This window comes from Schistocerca americana, chromosome 10 (assembly GCF_021461395.2).
Source record: "Schistocerca americana isolate TAMUIC-IGC-003095 chromosome 10, iqSchAmer2.1, whole genome shotgun sequence".
Classification (NCBI taxonomy): Eukaryota; Metazoa; Arthropoda; class Insecta; order Orthoptera; family Acrididae; genus Schistocerca; species Schistocerca americana.
In genome coordinates, this window is record NC_060128.1 from 110,759,099 (window position 1) to 110,780,648 (window position 21,550).

General features: G+C 45.4%; 1 non-coding gene across 1 annotated transcript; it reads left to right on the forward strand.

Annotated features, from left to right (window-relative positions):
* The first annotated feature begins 18,021 nt into the window (after positions 1 to 18,021).
* Trnat-cgu lies at positions 18,022 to 18,095 on the forward strand. The gene has a single exon. It is a non-coding gene; the product is annotated as a tRNA-Thr (tRNA).
* The last annotated feature ends 3,455 nt before the right edge of the window (positions 18,096 to 21,550 follow it).

Here is a 21,550-nt window from a genome sequence, read left to right on the forward strand (position 1 = left end):
CGGTTTTCCCACAGTCCATGTTTCACTACCATACAATGCTGTACTCCAGACGAACATCCTCAGAAATGTCTTCCTCAAATTAAGGCCGGTATTTGATATTAGTAGACTTCTCTTGGCCAGGAATGCCTTTTTTGCCATAGCGAGTCTGCTTTTGATGTCCTCCTTGCTCCGTCCGTCATTGGTTATTTTACTGCCTAGGTAGCAGAATTCCTTAACTAATTGACTTCGTGACCATCAATCCTGATGTTAAGTTTCTCGCTGTTCTCATTTCTACTACTCATTACCTTCGTCTTTCTCCGATTTACTGTCAAACCATACTGTGTACTCATTAGACTGTTCATTCCGTTCAGCAGATCATTTAATTCTTCACTTTCATTCAGGATAGCAATGTCATCAGCGAATCGTATCATTGATATCCTTTCACCTTGTATTTTAATTCCACTCCTGAAACTTTCTTTTATTTCCATCATTGCTTCCTCGATGTACAGATTGAAGAGTAGGGGCGAAAGGCTACAGCCTTGTCTTACACCCTTCTTAATACGAGCACTTCGTTCTTGATCGTCCACTCTTATTATTCTCTCTTGGTTGTTGTACATATTGTATATGACCCGTCTCTCCCTATAGCTTTGTGGCTCATTGTGGATTAATTCGTTTAAACGATCTTCTTCAAACTTCGAGGGTCTTCCTGAACGTCGAGAGTCGCTAATATCAAAACGCTCCTCGTTAAAACGAGGAAACCATTTCCTTGTCGTGTTCTGTCCAGTGCTATTATCCCCCTACACGGAGCAAATGTTTCTGGCTGCCTCTGCTGTTCTCACCCCTCTATTGAACTCAAGCGGAAGAACGCGTCGGAAATGTTCGGCCTTGTCTACCTGGCATTCCATTTTCTAGCGTCCATAGCTCCACACACTATCTCCAAATTAAAAATGCCAATATGTAAACTCAGACAATAGTGAGCTAAAAACAAAAAATGACAACCGATAAATAAGCCCATTGCAATCGGAGTACCAACGCGCGGAATAAAAACGCTACCTGCTTATGCACAAATCTAGCAGCTTGAAAGTGATCCTATGAATCCCTGCCTAGCACATAGGTGTGAATGGCATAGTAATTACGTAGATGCCTGCTTGCTCTGGTAGCATCGATGTTGTGTACCGCTGTAGCTCACCCATCGCTGTTATCTTCATAACAACATCGCTCAAACTCCCTGCCAGATTATAGGTGTGTGATTATAGCTCTGTGCTGGACCCGCAGTCGACTCTGAACGTCGACGGCATCTCCAGGTAAGGCCAGTAGAGTAAACAAAACGTTTCTTATGTTTCTGTGACAATCTCACACTATGTACAATCCGAAAAGTATATCAGGTTGTTATCAGCTAATTCTGTAACGATTAGCCTCGGTGAAGCTATCAGTCGCGTTCAGTGGTTCCCTGGCGACACGAGGTCGATAACTCACGGTCTTTAACTGCACTGCTTTCCAGATAGCTCCTGTGAAGTCCCGATAACTGAAAACCATTCAAGTCCGGAATCTTTGTTCGTTCTACGAATTACTCCCAAATACGTACGAGATATTAACCTGTGTTAATTATCTAGTGTAAACACAGAAACTGTGACGCACGTGGATGGAGTGTTTTCAACTTTTTCTATTCATTTAAGCACCAGGTGCGAAAATTACACCTACTCACAGAGGGAATAAACTGACGTGGTTCTATAATCGTCATCTACACGGTACAGGTGGATCCAATTTTCTCTTCCTTATTGGTATATCATGCGAAATTTGTTTGAGGATTTTTGGGTAGGTAGGAAGCAACATGTTACCTCGGGTTGGGTTGATTTGGGGGGAAGAGACGGAACAGCGAGGTTATCGGTCTCATCGGATTAGGGAAGGATGGGGAAGGAAGTGGATGACAGAGGGATAGAAAAACAATAAAAATTCCTCAAAAGAGGAAAGGCCGCTGGACCTGATGGGATACCAGTTCGACTTTACACAGAGTACGCAAAGGAACTTGCCCCCCTTCTTGCAGCGGTGCACCGTAGGTCTCTAGAAGAGCGTAGCGTTCCAAAGGATTGGAAAAGGGCACAGGTCATCCCCGTTTTCAAGAAGGGACGTCGAACAGATGTGCAGAATTATAGACCAATATCTCTAACGTCGATCAGTTGTAGAATTTTGGAACACGTATTATGTTCGAGTACAATGACTTTTCTGGAGACTAGAAATCTACTCTGTAGGAATCAGCATGGGTTTCGAAAAAGACGGTCGTGTGAAACCCAGCTCGCGCTATTCGTCCACGAGACTCAGAGGGCCATAGACACGGGTTCACAGGTAGATGCCGTGTTTCTTGACTTCCGCAAGGCGTTCGATACAGTTCCCCACAGATTAATGAACAAAGTAAGAGCATATGGACTATCAGGCCAATTGTGTGATTGGATTGAAGAGTTTCTAGATAACTGAACGCAGCATGTCATTCTCAATGGAGAGAAGTCTTCCGAAGTAAGAGTGATTTCAGGTGTGCCGCATGGGAGTGACGTGGGACCGTTGCTGTTCACAATGTATATAAATGACCTTGTGGATAACATCGGAAGTTCACTGAGGCTTTTTGCGGATGATGCTGTAGTATATCGAGAGGTTGAACAATGTAAAATTGTACTGAAATGCATGAGGATCTGCAACGAATTGGCGCATGGTGCAGGGAATGGCAATTGAATCTCAATGTAGACAAGTGTAATGTGCTGCGAATACATAGAAAGAAAGAGCCCTTATCATTTAGCTACAAAATAGCAGGTCAGCAACTGGAAGCAGTTAATTCCATAAATTATCTGGGAGTAGGCATTAGGAGTGATTTAAAATGGAATGATCATGTAAAGTTGATCGTCGGTAAAGCAGATGCCAGAATGACGGTTGTTCGTCCACTGCTTGAATATTGCTCAGCAGTGTGGGATCCGTACCAGATAGGGTTGATGGAAGAGGTAGAGAAGATCCAACGGAGAGCAGCGCGCTTCGTTACAAGATCATTTAGTAATCGGGAAAGCGTTACAGAGATGACAGATAGACTCCAGTGGAAGACTCTGCAAGAGAGACGCTCAGTACCTCGGTACGGGCTTTTGTTGAAGTTTCGAGAACATACTTCACCGAGGAGTCGAGCAGTATATTGCTCCCTCCTACGTATATCTCGCGAAACCATGAGGATAAAATCAGAGAGATTAGAGCCCACACAGAGGCAAACCGACAATCCTTCTTTCCACGAACAATACGAGACTGGAATAGAAGGGAGAACCGATAGAGGTACTCAAAGTACCCTCCGCCACTCACCGTCAGGGTGCTTGCGGAGTATGGATGGAGATGTAAATGTAGAAATCGGCCGTGCCCTGTCAAAGGAACCATTCCGGCATTTGCCTGAAGCGATTTCGGGAAATCACGGAAAATCTAAATCAGGATGGTCGGACGCGGAATTGAACCGTCGTCCTCTCGAATGCGAGTCCAGACTGCTAACCACTGCGCCACCTCGCTCGGTTGTTATCTCGGATGGAGAGCCGTGGACAGAAGTAGAAGGAGCTTCAGGCACGTCCAAGTAAAATGTGATGGTGCTCTTGTTGTTCACTTAGTAGGGGAGAGTTGCCGATATTGTATCGGCCCCTAATTTGTAGCACTGATATAGAAATTGACGGTACAAGAGGTCCAGCTCTATGTCGCACAGTACATTTAGAGCGATCGGTGCGAACTACGCGCTTCTTTGAGCCATATTGTCAATTATGAGTACTGTGTGTCGCGGAACAGTTCGTCTGCATACAGTGTTGATTTTGTTATAGTTTTCGTTTTCATCTGTTGATTTGGTGTACAAGTTCAGAGTTTTTTTTCCATTAGTTTGATAGACACAACAAATACACATAACAATGACTTTAGTCACGAATGATATATTCTCCTTTGGTATTCACAACAGTCCATTCTGCGACTCTAAAAATCACGTGGTTTTGAGGCGAAAAACATGTCGACCCTTGTTAAATGTAGATGGCACCTCTATAGACTGTAACAAATGCAAAATTTCCAGGAATGAATATTGATTCTCAGTTGAAGTGGTGTGAACACACAAAGGTACTTGCAGACAGAATGTGATCAGAATGTTATGCCCTTAGAATCCTATCATCAGTGTGTAACATGCAGTGTTTTTTAGTTACATACTATTCACATGTACACTTAGTTCTTAGCTATGACATTCTGTTTTGGGTACCAAATGCACAAAATATGAATACAATTTTCAAACTCCAGAAAAGAGCCATAAGAATAATAACCAAAAATACTAGTCGGGCTCATTGTAAAAATCTGCTCAGAACACTGAGGATTTTAACTGATCCATGTGAATACATTTACCAGTCAGCTGTACACATCAAAAATAACATTGGTAATTACTGCACAAACAGCTCTGTCCATGACCATACAACAAGAGATAGATTCAAGTTACATTTATGAAGAAAAAATAAACATAAAACTCAAAACAGCATTTTCTACCAAGGAATAAAACTGTACAATAAATTACCAGAAGAGATTAAAGAAATTGCAAAAATACACTTATTTAAAAAGGTAGCTAAAAAGTACGTGTTATGCAATACATTTTATACATTGTAGGATTAGTTAGCTAAAACAGAGCTGGGGTTTGATAAAAAATGTTATACAAATAAATAATAATAATAATGATTATAAAATATACAACATTCTACATAACACCTTCACTTTATGTTTTTTTTCCTTTCTGGAAATAATTACCCCCAAGCTATGCATGGCACACTACTAACACCTCTTCTTCATTCATAGCTCAACATCTCACTCATTATGGAGGGATGCTGACTCAGTTTTTCAGAATAGCAAATGGGAAGTTGCGGTACAGAATATGGTCCAGAGATCACCAGTGTTTGTTTCTGAAGTGAGTGAAGTGTTACGAAACAATGTTTGTATAGTGTGTGCAGTGGCTGATAGTGAGATATGAGTGAACATTGTGGCATTACATTATTTAATAAGCTATTTGTAAAAAAAGTGTTGTATACCAAGAGTAGATCTAATGATTGTCTCTAACTAGAAGTCTGCAAATATACGTGTATACGAATTAGCTTATTTTAAATTGGTCTACATTTGGAAATACTTTGGCATGTTCTATATCCTTGTAAAAAGAGATCTACGGATGGATAAAGCTACTACTACCACTCACCGCATTTTCATCCGGAAAGGAAGTTCCTTGAAACTTGTCAGACTGAGAAAGGAAAAGGTGAAAATTTGAGGGCGGAAGGTCAGGTGAATAAGGCTGGGTGCGGAACAACTAACCACCCCAACTCCTGTAGAGCGTTATTTTGTGTCTAGCAGAATTCGGGCGGTTATTACCACGGAGTACATCACCTCACGCATTCTTCCGGGCCGATGTTCTTGGACTGCGTCTGCAAGATTTCTCAGTTGTTGATAATAAATGTCAGCAGTGGTGGTTACACCTCGGGGAGGCAGTTCGTAGTACATTACACCGTCGCTGTTTCGCCAAATGCATAACATTACATTTTACGGGTGCGGCGAATTCATGCTTTTATGAGCTCACCCATTCCTTTCTCTTCCTTATGTTAGCATAAAGACACCATTTCTCGCCACCAGTAACGATGCGGGATAGGAATCACCGGTGTTGTTCATGAGCCAATTGATGACAAGCAAATAGTTATGCACGTATGGCCACCCGCCAGCTTCTGTGATTTAGGCTTACAGCATGCGTTACCATAAACTCGATTTTGAACCTTCCCCATCGCATGCAAATGTCACACGACGGTGCAATCATCACAGTTCATCACACATCTCAGTTCTCGAGTAAACTGACGTGGAGCATTTAGGATTAATGCGTTTAAACGATCTCCGTCAAACCCTGAAAGTCTTCGTAAAGTTGTAAAGTCACTAATGTCAAAACGGTCCTTCTTATAGCGCGAGAAAAGCATTTTCTTGCCGTGCTCTGTCCATTGTCATTATCCCCATACACGGCGCAAGAGTTTCTTTCTGCCTCCGCTTCTCGCTCTACTGAACTCAAACTGGAGAATATGTCGGAAATGTTCCGGTTTATCCACTTGGTACTCCATTTTCTAGCCTGCACAGCTCCATTCCTTATCTGAAAACGACAAAATGACAACATGTAAACTGAAACAGCAACAACGAACTGCCGGCCGGTGTGGCCGTGCGGTTCTAGACGCCTCAATTTGGAATCTCGTGACCGCTACAGTCGCAGGTTCGAATCCTGCCTCGGGCATGGATGTGTGTGATGTCCTTAGGTTAGTTAGGTTTAAGAAGTTCTAAGTTCTAGGGGACTGATGACCATAGATGTTAAGTCCCATAGTGCTCAGAGCCATTTTTTGAACAACGAACTACAAACAGAAAATGACATTAGATAAATAAACCCATAGCAACTGTGATACAAAAAGTGCCAACGAACTTATGCACAAACTAAAAAGCTTTTTTTGTAAGTGGCAAACAAAATTATTTGGAGAAAAATGATAATAATTATTCTCCACATCTAATTAATAAATAAACGCTGTGGTTATTAAATGTTAATGTAACTATGAAATTGAAATAATTTGTTAATCAGACACTCAGCCATTATTGATACCTATGTCATTGTCGTTCTCTATTATTGGTTTCTGAAGCTTTAAATAGACTTAATTTATGAAATCCCTTCTCACAAGTTATTTAGTAGTTAACGGGACTCAGGCAACCTCCTTTTTATTAAATTCATTGTTAGTAACAATAAGCTTTAGCCGCTGCTGCGAATTGCTGTAAGCCACTTGGAAACAGGCAGTCATCTAAAGAGGTGAGTGCAAAACTTAGCGCCAAAACAGAGACACTGACACACAGCAAAATGTCATGTACTCTAATCCACCAAATTCCTACTGCACAAGTCAAATTCTGTATCAAAATTCTTGCTCAAAAAGGCAGTCAAGTATCTTAGATATTCATTGCTACAGGTTCATTTGTTCCTGTAGTTTTTCATATTCAAATACGCAGTCAGATAGCTTATCCAAATGTTAGTTTGAAGTTTTTCGTGTAACGATGTGTTGAGAGCTTAAACGACAGTGAACCTGGCACTCAGACAACACGCACACAGAGTTATGCAGGTTAGATTCCGTTTACTGAAACCTCAGGTTGCTTATCGGGTCCATATTTATTGTAGCAACGTTACACATGTTGGCTGCATATACACTCCTGGAAATGGAAAAAAGAACACATTGACACCGGTGTGTCAGACCCACCATACTTGCTCCGGACACTGCGAGAGGGCTGTACAAGCAATGATCACACGCACGGCACAGCGGACACACCAGGAACCGCGGTGTTGGCCGTCGAATGGCGCTAGCTGCGCAGCATTTGTGCACCGCCGCCGTCAGTGTCAGCCAGTTTGCCGTGGCATACGGAGCTCCATCGCAGTCTTTAACACTGGTAGCATGCCGCGACAGCGTGGACGTGAACCGTATGTGCAGTTGACGGACTTTGAGCGAGGGCGTATAGTGGGCATGCGGGAGGCCGGGTGGACGTACCGCCGAATTGCTCAACACGTGGGGCGTGAGGTCTCCACAGTACATCGATGTTGTCGCCAGTGGTCGGCGGAAGGTGCACGTGCCCGTCGACCTGGGACTGGACCGCAGCGACGCACGGATGCACGCCAAGACCGTAGGATCCTACGCAGTGCCGTAGGGGACCGCACCGCCACTTCCCAGCAAATTAGGGACACTGTTGCTCCTGGGGTATCGGCGAGGACCATTCGCAACCGTCTCCATGAAGCTGGGCTACGGTCCCGCACACCGTTAGGCCGTCTTCCGCTCACGCCCCAACATCGTGCAGCCCGCCTCCAGTGGTGTCGCGACAGGCGTGAATGGAGGGACGAATGGAGACGTGTCGTCTTCAGCGATGAGAGTCGCTTCTGCCTTGGTGCCAATGATAGTCGTATGCGTGTTTGGCGCCGTGCAGGTGAGCGCCACAATCAGGACTGCATACGACCGAGGCACACAGGGCCAACACCCGGCATCATGGTGTGGGGAGCGATCTCCTACACTGGCCGTACACCACTGGTGATCGTCGAGGGGACACTGAATAGTGCGCGGTACATCCAAACCGTCATCGAACCCATCGTTCTACCATTCCTAGACCGGCAAGGGAACTTGCTGTTCCAACAGGACAATGCACGTCCGCATGTATCCCGTGCCACCCAACGTGCTCTAGAAGGTGTAAGTCAACTACCCTGGCCAGCAAGATCTCCGGATCTGTCCCCCATTGAGCATGTTTGGGACTGGATGAAGCGTTGTCTCACGCGGTCTGCACGTCCAGCACGAACGCTGGTCCAACTGAGGCGCCAGGTGGAAATGGCATGGCAAGCCGTTCCACAGGACTACATCCAGCATCTCTACGATCGTCTCCATGGGAGAATAGCAGCCTGCATTGCTGCGAAAGGTGGATATACACTGTACTAGTGCCGACATTGTGCATGCTCTGTTGCCTGTGTCTATGTGCCTGTGCTTCTGTCAGTGTGATCATGTGATGTATCTGACCACAGGAATGTGTCAATAAAGTTTCCCCTTCCTGGGACAATGAATTCACGGTGTTCTTATTTCAATTTCCAGGAGTGTATGTTGCATAAACGTTACAACGTTCTCTGGGGCGAATGGGTAGTATACTACAGTACTGTCGACTCTGTGCCTTTGCGAGGAAGTCTACAAACTTATGGGTTGGTCCAGAAGTTCGCAGTATTTTTCCATAACATTAATAAACACGACTGATAAACATAGTCATCAATAATTTATTCTCATTCACTGGTTACAACAGTCTGCCAACGGCGGCAACATTTTTTGATATCGCTACTGTAGAAATCACGTGGTTTTGGGAGGAAGAACGCGTCGAGCGCATTTTCATCCAGAAAGGAAGCTTCCTGAAGGTTTTTCTATAGAGCAAGCAGAGTTGCACATATTAGCCGGCCGGAGTGACCGAGCGATTCTAGGCGCTTCAGTCTGGAACCGCGCGACTGCTACGGTAGCATGTTCGCATCCTGCCTCGGGCATGGATGTGTGTGATGTCCTTAGGTTAGTTAGGTTTAAGTAGTTCTAAGTTCTAGGGGACTGATGACCTCAGATGTTAAGTCCCATGGTGCTCAGAGCCATTTGCACATATTGCCACCCGCTGATTTCTGAGTTTTTCGCTTCCCAATGAAAGCAAAAGTCTCACTGTGGTGAAATGATCATACACTACTGGCCATTAAAATTGCTACACCAAGAAGAAATGCAAATGATAAACGGGTATTGATTGGACAAATATATTATACTATAACTGACATGTGATTATATTTTCACGCAATTTGGGTGCATAGATCCTGAGAAATCAGTACCCAGAACAACCACCTCTGGCCGTAATAACGGCCTTGATACGCCTGGGCATTGAGTCAAACAGAGCTTGGATGGCGTGTACAGGTACAGCTGCCCATACAGCTTCAACACGATACCACAGTTAATCAACAGTAGTGACTGGCGTATTGTGACGAGCCAGTCGCTCGGCCACCATTGACCAGACGTTTTCAATTTGTGAGAGATCTGGAGATTGTGCTGGCAAGGGCAGCAGTCGAATATTTTCTGTATTCAGAAAGGCCCGTACAGTACCTGCAACATGCGGTAGTGCATTATCCTGCTGAAATGTAGGGTTTCGCAGGGATCGAATGAAGGGTAGAGCCACGGGTCGTAACACATCTGAAATGTAACGTCCGCTGTTCAAAGTGCCGTCAGTGCGAATAAGGGGTGACCGAGACGTGTAACCAGTGGCACCCCATACCATCACGCCAGGTGATACGCCAGTATGGCGATGACAAGTATATGCTTCGAATGTGCGTTCATCGTGATGTCGCCAAACACGGATGCGACCATGATGATGCTGTAAACAGAACCTGGATTCATCCGAAAACATGACGTTTTGCCTTCCGGCACCCAGGTTCGTCGTTGAGTACACCATCGCAGGCTCTCCTGTCTGTGATGCAGCGTCAAGGATAACCGCAGCCACGGTCTCCGAGCTGATAGTCCGTGCTGCTGCAAACGTCGGCGAACTGTTCGTGCAGATGGTTGTCGCCTTGCAAACGTCCCCATCTGTTGACTCAGGGATCGAGACGTGGCTGTACGATCCGTTACAGCCATGCGGATAAGATGCCTGTCATCTCGACTGCTAGTGATACGAGGCCGTTGGGATCCAGCACGGCGTTCTGTAATACCCTGCTGAACCCACCGATTCCATATTCTGCTAACAGTCATTGGATCGCGACCAACGCGAGCAGCAATGTTGCGATACGATAAACCGCAATCTTGATAGGCTACAATCCGACATTTATCAAAGTCGGAAACGTGACGGTACGCATTTCTCCTCGTCTAACGAGGCATCACAACAACGTTCCACCAGGAAACGCCGGTCAACTGCTGTTTGTGTATGAGAAATCGGTTGGAAACTTTCCTCATGTCAGCATGTTGTAGGTGTCGCCAACGACGCCAACCTTGTGTGAATGCTCTGAAAAGCTAATCATTTGCATATCACAGCATCTTCTTCCCGTCGGTTAAATTTCACGTCTTTAGCACGTCATCTTCGTGGTGTAGCAATTTTAATGGCCAGTAGTGTAGTTCATCACATTTGTCAGTTCCACTGGCGTGGACCACTGTGGTTTAACGCGATTAGACTATCTTCAATAAAGCCCGAAAGTCTTCCTTGACGTGGAGGGCCACTAATTGCAAAACAGGTATCCTTAATACGTGGAAACCGTTTTCTTGCCGTGCTTTGCCCAATGGCATTACTCCCATATACGGCGCAAATGTTTCTGGCTGTCTCCGCTGCTGTCATCTATTTACTGAACCCCAGCAGAATAATACGTCCGAAATGTTCCGATTTGTCCATCGCGCACTCCATTTTATAGCGTATACAGCTCTACTCGTTATCTCCCAATACAAAATGACAGCAACCGGAATATCAACATGCAAAACAAAAACGAACTTATGCACGAACCTAATAATTTTGTTGAGTGCCTTCGTGCGTTGGTAGCACCGACATTATATACCGCTGTGGCGGTAGAATTCCTGGCACGCTATAGCTGTCTAAAGGATCAGAAATCAAACGCGTAACATCAACAGTATCTCCAAACCAAAAGCACCAGAATAAATAAGGCGTTACTTGGTTTTTGGTTCAAATGGTTCTGAGCACTATGCGACTTAACTTCTGAGGTCATCAGTCGTCTAGAACTTAGAACTAATTAAACATAACAAACCTAAGGACATTACACACATCCATGCCCTAGGCAGGATTCGAACCTGCGACCGTAGCGATCGCTCGGCTCAGGACTGTAGCGCCCCAGAACCGCAAGGCCACTCCGGCCGGCAAGGCGTTACTTGTGTATATAACTCTGTGGGCCATCACGCTATGACGACGAAAATTGTACCACGTGATTATCATTGAATTCTGTATGGATTAGTCCAGATGAAGCTATCTTTAGCGCACAAGTGATTCCCTGGCGGTAAAAAGCCGATAAATTACGTATCTTTAACTGCACCGCTTTGCAGATATCACTCGTGAAGTGCCATAACTTGAGTGGTCCTTAAGTGGAGAATCGTTGTCCGTTGTAAGAATTACTCTTATTACGTATGATTGCTCGGCGTAAACAGGTTCAGAAACTGTCAGAGACATGCTCCACGTGTGATCAGTTCTTCACTTTTAATTAAATGTCAGATCAGCTGAAGTCACTGAATTAGCAGCACTAGAAGATTCACTTTCCCATTTCTTGTCTTCTAACATCATTAGACTCGTTAGTGAAGGAGTGTTTATTAACAAAAGTAGGATTATATCGGGCACCAAGTGAAATCTGTGATTGGGTAGAGGATTTCTTGGCATGGAGGACGAAGCATGTTACATTGGATGGGGGGGGGGGGAGGAGGGGTCATCGACAGACATACGTAGAAGTAACTACAGGCGTGCCCAGGAAAGCATGTTGAGACTTCACTGTTCAAGTTGTATGTTAATGACCTTGTATAGCATCTGTTAAATTGTATGCATGTATAAAAGATGTAGGTATAAGTGCAGACACTTTTAAACGTGGTACCTTAAAATGTACACACATGTCCACCCCCGGTAGCTGAGTGGTCAGTGCGACAGACTGTCAATCCTAAGGACCCGGGTTCGGACCGCTCAGGATTGGCATCACGTTCTCTTCACCGGTGAGTGTAGCATATGCCTTCAACCAGACAATCATCGGCAACGTGTCTGGAGGCAACCTGGTCATGCTGAACGCCTTAGACACACTGTCCAGTGAGTGTAGCGAGGTGGAGGTTCCCTGTTGTTTTGGGGTGGTATTCTGTGGGGCCAACGTACGCCGCTGGTGGTCACGGAAGGCGCCGTAACGGCTGTACGATACGTGAATGCCATCCTCCGACCGATAGTGCAACCATATCGGCAGCATACTGGCGAGGCATTCGTCTTCATGGACGACAATTCGCGCCCCCATCGTGCACATCTTGGGAATGACTTCCTTCAGGATAACGACATCGCTCGACTAGAGTGGCCTGCATATTTTCCAGACATGAACCCTATCGAACATGCCTGGCATAGAGTGAAAAGGGTTGTTTATGGACGACGTGACCCTCAACCACTCTGAGGGATCTTCGCGAATCGCCGTCGAGGAGTGGGACAATCTGGACCAACAGTGCCTTGATGAAGTTGTGGATAGTATGCCACGACAAATACAGGCATGCATCAGTGTAAGAGGACGTGCTGCTGGGTATTGGAGGTACCGGTCTGTACAGGAATCTGGACCATCATCTCTGAAGTCCTGCTGTGTGGTGGTACAACGTGCAATGTGTGGTTTTCATGAGCAGGCAAAAGGGCTGAAATGGTTAATGTTGATCTCTATTCCAATATTCTGTGCAGGTTCCGGGCCTCTCGGAACCGAGGTAACGCAAAACTTTTTCTGATGTGTGTAATATGTATAGATACACGCTTAAACCTAATTCCTTAATAAAATACGTCTTCTTTTCCTGAAGCGCCATATATCTCTGCTGTCTCTCTGTATCGTGCCATATTTGACGACCATATAACACGTAACAACTTTTTTATTTATGTCGAAATAAATTCGTGTTTGAATATTTTTATTGCTTACCATTACATGTTAATAATAATGTGAATGTGCAAACATCAACGTGAATCGTATTCGTTAGAAAAAGACGGTGAGAACAAATTTTCTATGCTGTTTTTTTCACGTCTGTTGCATGTTGTATGTAGCACAGCCATTATGGTGACAGTTTTGAAACTTCTGTTTCTCCGAGAGCACATCGTCTCCAAATCAACGAATCGTCTGTTTTAATAAAAGAGTGCAAGCCGTCCAACGATGAATGCGTAAATTCGAAATTAATCAGCTGAAGCTTTCGACATAGCTTCAGCAACTCAGTGCAACCTAGACCTCGGGCTACGTTACAAGTTGGTACGTCATCATATCTAATATTTAATATTCATATTGGTCCGTTTCGTGAACTCACAACAAAACTGTCAGCTTCCAACCTGACACAAATCTCGGCCTGATGATCTTAAATAATTGCGATTAAGACGTACCAGTTACACTGCTCTCTACATGATTTTTATTGCGTAAGTCGTGGTAAGCTCATTTCGGTGTATTGCATTAATACGTGACAGGCTTGATATTATAAACTGTAAAGTAATATACATCAGTGGTGATTTTATCTTAAGAGCAGTATCGGCGTGCCATATTCTCTCTTTGTTGGCGTTTGTATTCAGATGTCACGTTGATGATAGTTATTATACGTAATATCGCTGATCAACTGTCATCCAAGCTGTCAGTAACATCTATAAACAAATTAGAACAAATACAGCATATGGCAGCATCGATACAACACGTAAGGTAAAAACACTAGTCATGTATAACACCTTTCGATCATCGTTACAATTTACACAACTGGCCGTTAAATTTGCTACACCAAGAGGGAATGCAGATGATAAACGGGTATTGATTGGACAAATATATTATACTAGAACCGACATGTGATTCACGCAATTTGGGTGCGTAGATCCTGAGACATCACTACCCAGAACAACCACCTCTGGCCGTAATAACGACCTTGATACGCCTATGCATTGAGTCAAACAGAGCTTGGATGACGTGTACAGGTAGAGCTGCCCATGCAACTTCCACAGTTCATCAAGAGTAGTGACTGGCGTATTATGACGAGCCAGTTGCTCGGCCACCATTGACCAGACGTTTTCAGATCTGGAGAATGTGCTGGCCAGGGCAGCAGTCGAACGTTTTCTGTATCCAGAAAGGTCCATACAGGACCTACAACATGCGGTCGTGCATTATCCTGCTGAAATGTAGGGTTTCGCAGGGATCGAATGAAGGGTAGAGCCACGGGTCGTAACACATCTGAAATGTAACGTCAACTGTTCAAAGTACCGTCAATGCGAACAAGAGGTGACCGAGACGTGTAACCAATGGCACCCCATATCATCACGCCAGGTGATACGCCAGTATGGCGATGACGAATAGACGCTTCCAATGTGCGTTCACCGCGATGTCGCCAAACACGGATGCGACCATCATGATACTGTAAACAGGACCTGGATTCATCCGAAAAAATGACGTTTTGCCATTCGTGCTCCCAGGTTCGTCGTTGAGTACACCATCGCAGGCGCTCCTGTCTGTGATGCAGCATCAAGGGTAACTGCAGCCAAGGTCTCAGAGCTGATAGTCCGTGCTGCTGCAAACGTCGTCGAACTGTTCGTGCAGATGGTTGTTGTCTTGCAGACGTCCCCATCTGTTGACTTAGGGATCGAGACGTGGCTGCACCATCAGTTACAGCCATGCGGATAAGATGCCTGTCATCTCGACTGCTAGTGATACGAGGCCGTTGGGATGGAGCACGGCGTTCCGTATTACTCTCCTGAACCCACCGATTCCACATTCTGCTAACAGCCATTGGCTCTCGACCAACGCGAGCAGCAATGTCGCGATACGATAAACCGCAATCTCGATAGGCTACAATCCAACCTTTATCAAAGTCGGAAATGTGATGGTACGCATTTCTCGTCCTTACACGAGGCATGACAACAACGTTTCACCATGCAACGCCGGTCAACTGCTGTTTGTGTATGCGAAATCGGTTGGAAACTTTCCTCATGTCAGCACGTTGTAGATGTCGCCACCGGCGCTAACTTTGTGTGAATGCTCTCAAAAGCTAATAATTTGCATATCACAGCGAATTCTTCCTGTCGGTTAAATTTCGCGTCTGTAGCACGTCATCTTCGTGGTGTAGCAATTTTAATGGCCAGTAGTGTATAATATCCAGTCTATCACGTATTAATGTATTTGCAGAGCTCATTGTGATTTACGCTGTAAGAATCATATATAGAGCAGTGTAACTGGTATATGTTTATCACAACCACGTCACTACGAGACATGTTTTTCATAGCACCCGCCTCCCCCCCCCCCCCCCCCATCAAAAAAAATCTTAAAACATTTCACTTGCGTTGTTGTGGCCTAGTCGATTCTTGTGCTTCCTCTTTTCTTTTAGCACTCGACGTAAGCGATAGCTCTAATTATCATCAACTAAGACAACGTTAAGTACAGTAGCAGCAGATTTGTAGGAGAGGCGTAAGTTATTTTTCAGAATAGTTTGCGGTACACATCTTCCCCCCTTTCCTTCTTCAGAAACAGTAGCCTTATTCAAAATTTTATCTTTTCTGTTGGGCGAATCACAAACACCGTGAGAGTTCCACACTAACCGATTAGTTAGCGGGGGGGGGGGGGGGGGGGGAGGAGGAGACGTTAAGACGTTACAGGTACATTATCACAATGGCAGTGATTACCTCCGGCAAAGAGTACGCTGAACTTTAGACCCATTATATTTTGAGATACATGAAGATGATAATTCTCAAATCAGTAATTCGATTCCTCTTTGCCGGCAGTAGCAACTCGTCACTTTCAAGTGGCTCAATTCCACAATTAGTGACTTGATTCTAGTCCCCTGACACAATTACACGAGACTTTGAACAGCTCCCGTCTGGCAGGCCTGGTGATTTCTACACATATATGGCGGATGTGGAGTGCGGTGAATGACACAGTAGTAGACCCGCAGCCCCACAATGGAAACCACGGTGGCAGTCTTCGTAGCTCTCGCCTGCTTCATCGTTTCTCCAGGTACGTCCGACAGCACGAAACTGGGCACTGTCTGTATTTGAACGGTAAAAATGAACATCCACAATTACATGAACATAAGCAGTCTGGAAACCACTGTGAAGTGCATGGCAGGGGGAAATTGCGATGTCACCTCATATTGAGGATTCTTCACCTTTCATTCGCGAATAGGGCGCGGATAGAACGACTGCTTAGGAGCCTCTGTGCGCATTGTACAAGCAATTACACCAGTCTTGTCTTCACGGTTTCTACGTGAGTGAAGACTAGGGGCTGAAGTATATATACAGGGTGAGAAATTGCACGGGACACTGAAACAAATATTTTTCTCTAGTGTCATACATTTTAGTGAGAATGTTTTAAATCAGTAGAGGGAGCTTTCTCTCGGTGAGAATCAATTAAACTAACAATCTGTTAGAAGTCGCATGGGACAATGAAAACACTTTTTCTAACGCGTTCTCTTGTGGGGGCAAAAAGTAAAACAAACAAGTTTTATTTCTTTATTACCAAGAGACAATAACATTAACGCAACACAATTACTTCAAAATGTTAATAATTGGCAACCAATGCTGTACAATCGCAATAAAGTCATGAGATGTTCAATTGACTCTTTTATTGAACATTTCATGACTTAATTGCGATTGTACAGCATTGGTTGCCAATTATTAACATAAAAATGATCGCAGGCCTCAGACAAGATTTTATGTCGTGGATATCACAATTACTTCAGTGTATATTATGCTACGAGGCCGAGACGCTGCTGTGTTCGATTACATTGTTTATTACAGTAGGCCTATGTAGCGTGATTGCCGTCTTCTGGTTATCTGTGGAAAAGTACGTTGTTTGGAAGAACGTTTCAGATTTTGATGTAGATAAGTTAATGCATTACAGAGTTATGATTTGTTACATACATCATTTGGTGTTGATATACACATGATATCGATATTTCAGTTTATGTCACAGTAGTGTAGAAGTTTGCTCCTTTCATGTTGGTGAACTTGATCTGTGAAGTGGCCGAATTATGAAACTTTATTTCATAATAATGTTGCTTAACAGCTGCACTGACACTTACATGGTTACAGGCTGATCGCTTTATGGTATTCTGTGGGTCATATCTTTGTTCTTCTTATATGATTCGTGTTAATGTTGCTCTACGTTCATAGCTGCACTGACACTTACATGGTTACAGGCTGATCGCTTTATGGTATTCTGTGGGTCATATCTTTGTTCTTCTTATATGATTCGTGTTAATGTTGCTCTACGTTCATAGGTAATTTAATCCTATTGTTTTTTTTTTGCGTTGCTTAGGTCAGATAGTGTTGTAGTGCAGGAGGTTTATGACGATTTTCTGATGTTGTTTTACTCATAGACGTATGCTTTCGTATATCATGAAAATACAGGTTCATGTGAGTGCGACATAAGCAATTGCAATTGCTGGTACGTCATGTTGTATGCAAGCATGTAAATGTGCATGCACTGTGTTGTACAGGTGCCGTATGTCAGTTTGTGGCATGTGGTTTCATGGCTGTTGCACTTGGCCGGTCAGTACATCGTCGGTTAATGCTGGTTGTGGTTGTGGGTGATACCCCATATATGATCGACTGGAGACATATCCGGTAACTGAGCAGGCCAAGGCAACATGTCAACGATCTTTAGAGCATATATAAATATGGTATCTGTTCTTTCGGACATGTTCGAACTCTTGAGGGGAATCGGCAAGCCGCGAGTAATGAGTGTAATGGGCAGGGGCACTATGAATATAGTGCGGGACAATAAGCTGCGAATGTGGGCCTCACTGGAGATTCTCTGAGTCCTCGGTGGCTCAGCTGGATAGAGCGTCTGCCACGTAAGCAGGAGATCCCGGGTTCGAGTCCCAGTCGGGGCACACATTTTCAACTATCCCCGTTGACTTATATCAACGCCTGTATGCAGCTAGAGGTATTCGTTTCATTCTAATCACTGTAGAGCATGGCTTACAACAGCGATACTTGGGCGAGCGTTATCCTGTTGGAGAACATAACCCGGAATGTTGTTCATGAATGACAGCACAACAGGTCGAATCTCCAGACTAACGTACAGTTTTGCAGTCAGGCTCCATGGAGTAACCAGGAGAATGCTCTCGTTATCGTATGAAATCGCACCCCGAGCATAACTCCAAGTGTAGAACCTGTGTGGATACCACGCAGACAGTTTGGGTGCAGGTCATTAACTGGTCTCCTTCTAATCAACACACGAAATTTGTGAACAAATCAATGAGGAGTTGCAGAAAATAAATGCGTGGTGTAATGACTGGCAATTGTCTCTCAATATTAGTAAGTGTAACCTACTGCGTATAACAAGGACGAATACAAAATGAATGTTCAGTATTTGGAAGCGGTAACATCAGTCAAGTATCTGGGTGTGACTGTTCGAAATGATCTCAAACGGAATGATCAGATTACACAAGTAACGGGAAAGACGGACTCTACTCCAGTACGTTTTCCTCGATGGTGAGTGTTCATCGGAGGTGAGGGTATCATCTGGAGTGCCCCAGGGAAGTGTCGTAGGTCCGCTGTTGTTTTCTATCTACATAAATGATCTTTTGGATAGGGTGGATAGCAATGTGCGGCTGTTTGCTGATGATGCTGTGGTGTACGGGAAGGTGTCGTCGTTGAGTGCCTGTAGGAGGATACAAGATGACTTGGACAGGATTTGTGATTGGTGTAAAGAATGGCAGCAAACTCTAAATATAGATAAATGTAAATTAGTGCAATTGAATAGGAAAAAGAATCCTTTAATGTTTGAATACTCCATTAGTAGTGTAGCGCTTGACACAGTCACGTCGATTAAATATTTGGGCGTAACATTGCAGAGCGATATGAAGTGAGACAAGCATGTAATGACAGTTGTGGGGAAGGCGGATAGTCGTCTTCGGTCCGTTGGTAGAATTTTGGGAAGATGTGGTTCATCTGTAAAGGAGACGGCTTATAAACCACTAATACGACGTATTCTTGAGTACTGCTCGAGCGTTTGGGATCCCTATCAGGTCGGATTGAGGGAGGACGTAGAAGCAATTCAGAGGCGGGCTGCTAGATTTGTTACTGGTAGGTTTGATCATCACGCGAGTGTTACGGAAATGCTTCAGGAACTCGGGCGGCAGTCTCTAGAGGAAAGGAGGCGTTCTTTTCGTGAATCGCTACTGAGGTAATTTAGAGAACCAGCATTTGAAGCTGACTGCAGTACAATTTTACTGCCGCCAACTTACATTTCGCGGAAAGACCACAAAGATAAGATAAGGGAGATTAGGGCTCGTACAGAGGCATATTGACAGTCATTTTTCCCTCGTTCTGTTTGGGAGTGGAACAGGGAGAGAAGATGCTAGTTGGGTACGAGGTACCCTCCGCCACGCACCGTATGGTGGATTGCGGAGTATGTATGTAGATGTAGATTGCGGTTTATTGCTAGAATCCTGAAGCGGTGCAGTCCTTCAACAAAGGAAACTGCTTACAATACGTTAGTTCGTCCAGTATTACTGTTCATCTGAACGGGACCATTACCAGTTGGGTCTGATTCAAGATATTGAGAAGGTCCAAAGAAGAGCGGCATGATTCATGACTGGTACATTTAGCCACCGTGAGAGCGTTATAAATCTCATAGAAAGTTTGAAGTGGGCCACACTTGCAGATAGGCGACGCGCTAAACGGAAGGGGCTGCTCGCTAAATTCCGAAATCCGATCTTCGACGAGGATGTAGAGCATATATTATTACCACCAACTTTCAAATCGCGCAATGATCACTATTCAAAGATAAGGGAAATTAGAGCTCGTACTGAGGCGTTCAGACAGTCGTTTTTCTCTCGGGCAATCCGCGAGTGGAACAGAGGGGGGAGGGGGGGGGACATGACTTGGGCGCATATTTTGCCCCCCGCCACACACCGCTTGGTGCCTAGCGGAGTATATACACTCCTGGAAATTGAAATTAGAACACCGTGAATTCATTGTCCCAGGAAGGGGAAACTTTATTGACACATTCCTGGGGTCAGATACATCATATGATCACACTGACAGAACCACAGGCACATAGACACATGCAACAGAGCATGCACAATGTCGGCACTAGTACAGTGTATATCCACCTTTCGCAGCAATGCAGGCTGCTATTCTCCCATGGAGACGATCGTAGAGATGCTGGATGTAGTCCTGTGGAACGGCTTGCCATGCCATTTCCACCTGGCGCCTCAGTTGGACCAGCGTTCGTGCTGGACGTGCAGACCGCGTGAGACGACGCTTCATCCAGTCCCAAACATGCTCAATGGGGGACAGATCCGGAGATCTTGCTGCCCAGGGTAGTTGACTTACACCTTCTAGAGCACGTTGGGTGGCACGGGATACATGCGGACGTGCATTGTCCTGTTGGAACAGCAAGTTCCCTTGCCGGTCTAGGAATGGTAGAACGATGGGTTCGATGACGGTTTGGATGTACCGCGCACTATTCAGTGTCCCCTCGACGATCACCAGTGGTGTACGGCCAGTGTAGGAGATCGCTCCCCACACCATGATGCCGGGTGTTGGCCCTGTGTGCCTCGGTCGTATGCAGTCCTGATTGTGGCGCTCACCTGCACGGCGCCAAACACGCATACGACCGTCATTGGCACCAAGGGAGAAGCGACTCTCATCGCTGAAGACGACCCGTCTCCATTCGTCCCTCCATTCATGCTTGTCGCGACACCACTGGAGGCGGGCTGCACGATGTTGGGGCGTGAGCGGAAGACGGCCTAACGGTGTGCGGGACCGTAGCCCAGCTTCATGGAGACGGTTGCGAATGGTCCTCGCCGATACCCCAGGAGCAACAGTGTCCCTAATTTGCTGGGAAGTGGCGGTGCGGTCCCCTACGGCACTGCGTAGGATCCTACGGTCTTGGCGTGCATCCGTGCGTCGCTGCGGTCCGGTCCCAGGTCGACGGGCACGTGCACCTTCCGCCGACCACTGGCGACAACATCGATGTACTGTAGAGACCTCACGCCCCACGTGTTGAGCAATTCGGCGGTACGTCCACCCGGCCTCCCGCATGCCCACTATACGCCCTCGCTCAAAGTCCGTCAACTGCACATACGGTTCACGTCCACGCTGTCGCGGCATGCTACCAGTGTTAAAGACTGCGATGGAGCTTCGTATGCCACGGCAAACTGGCTGACACTGACGGCGGCGGTGCACAAATGCTGCGCAGCTAGCGCCATTCGACGGCCAACACCGCGGTTCCTGGTGTGTGCGCTGTGCCGTGCGTGTGATCATTGCTTGTACAGCCCTCTCGCAGTGTCAGGAGCAAGTATGGTGGGTCTGACACACCGGTGTCAATGTGTTC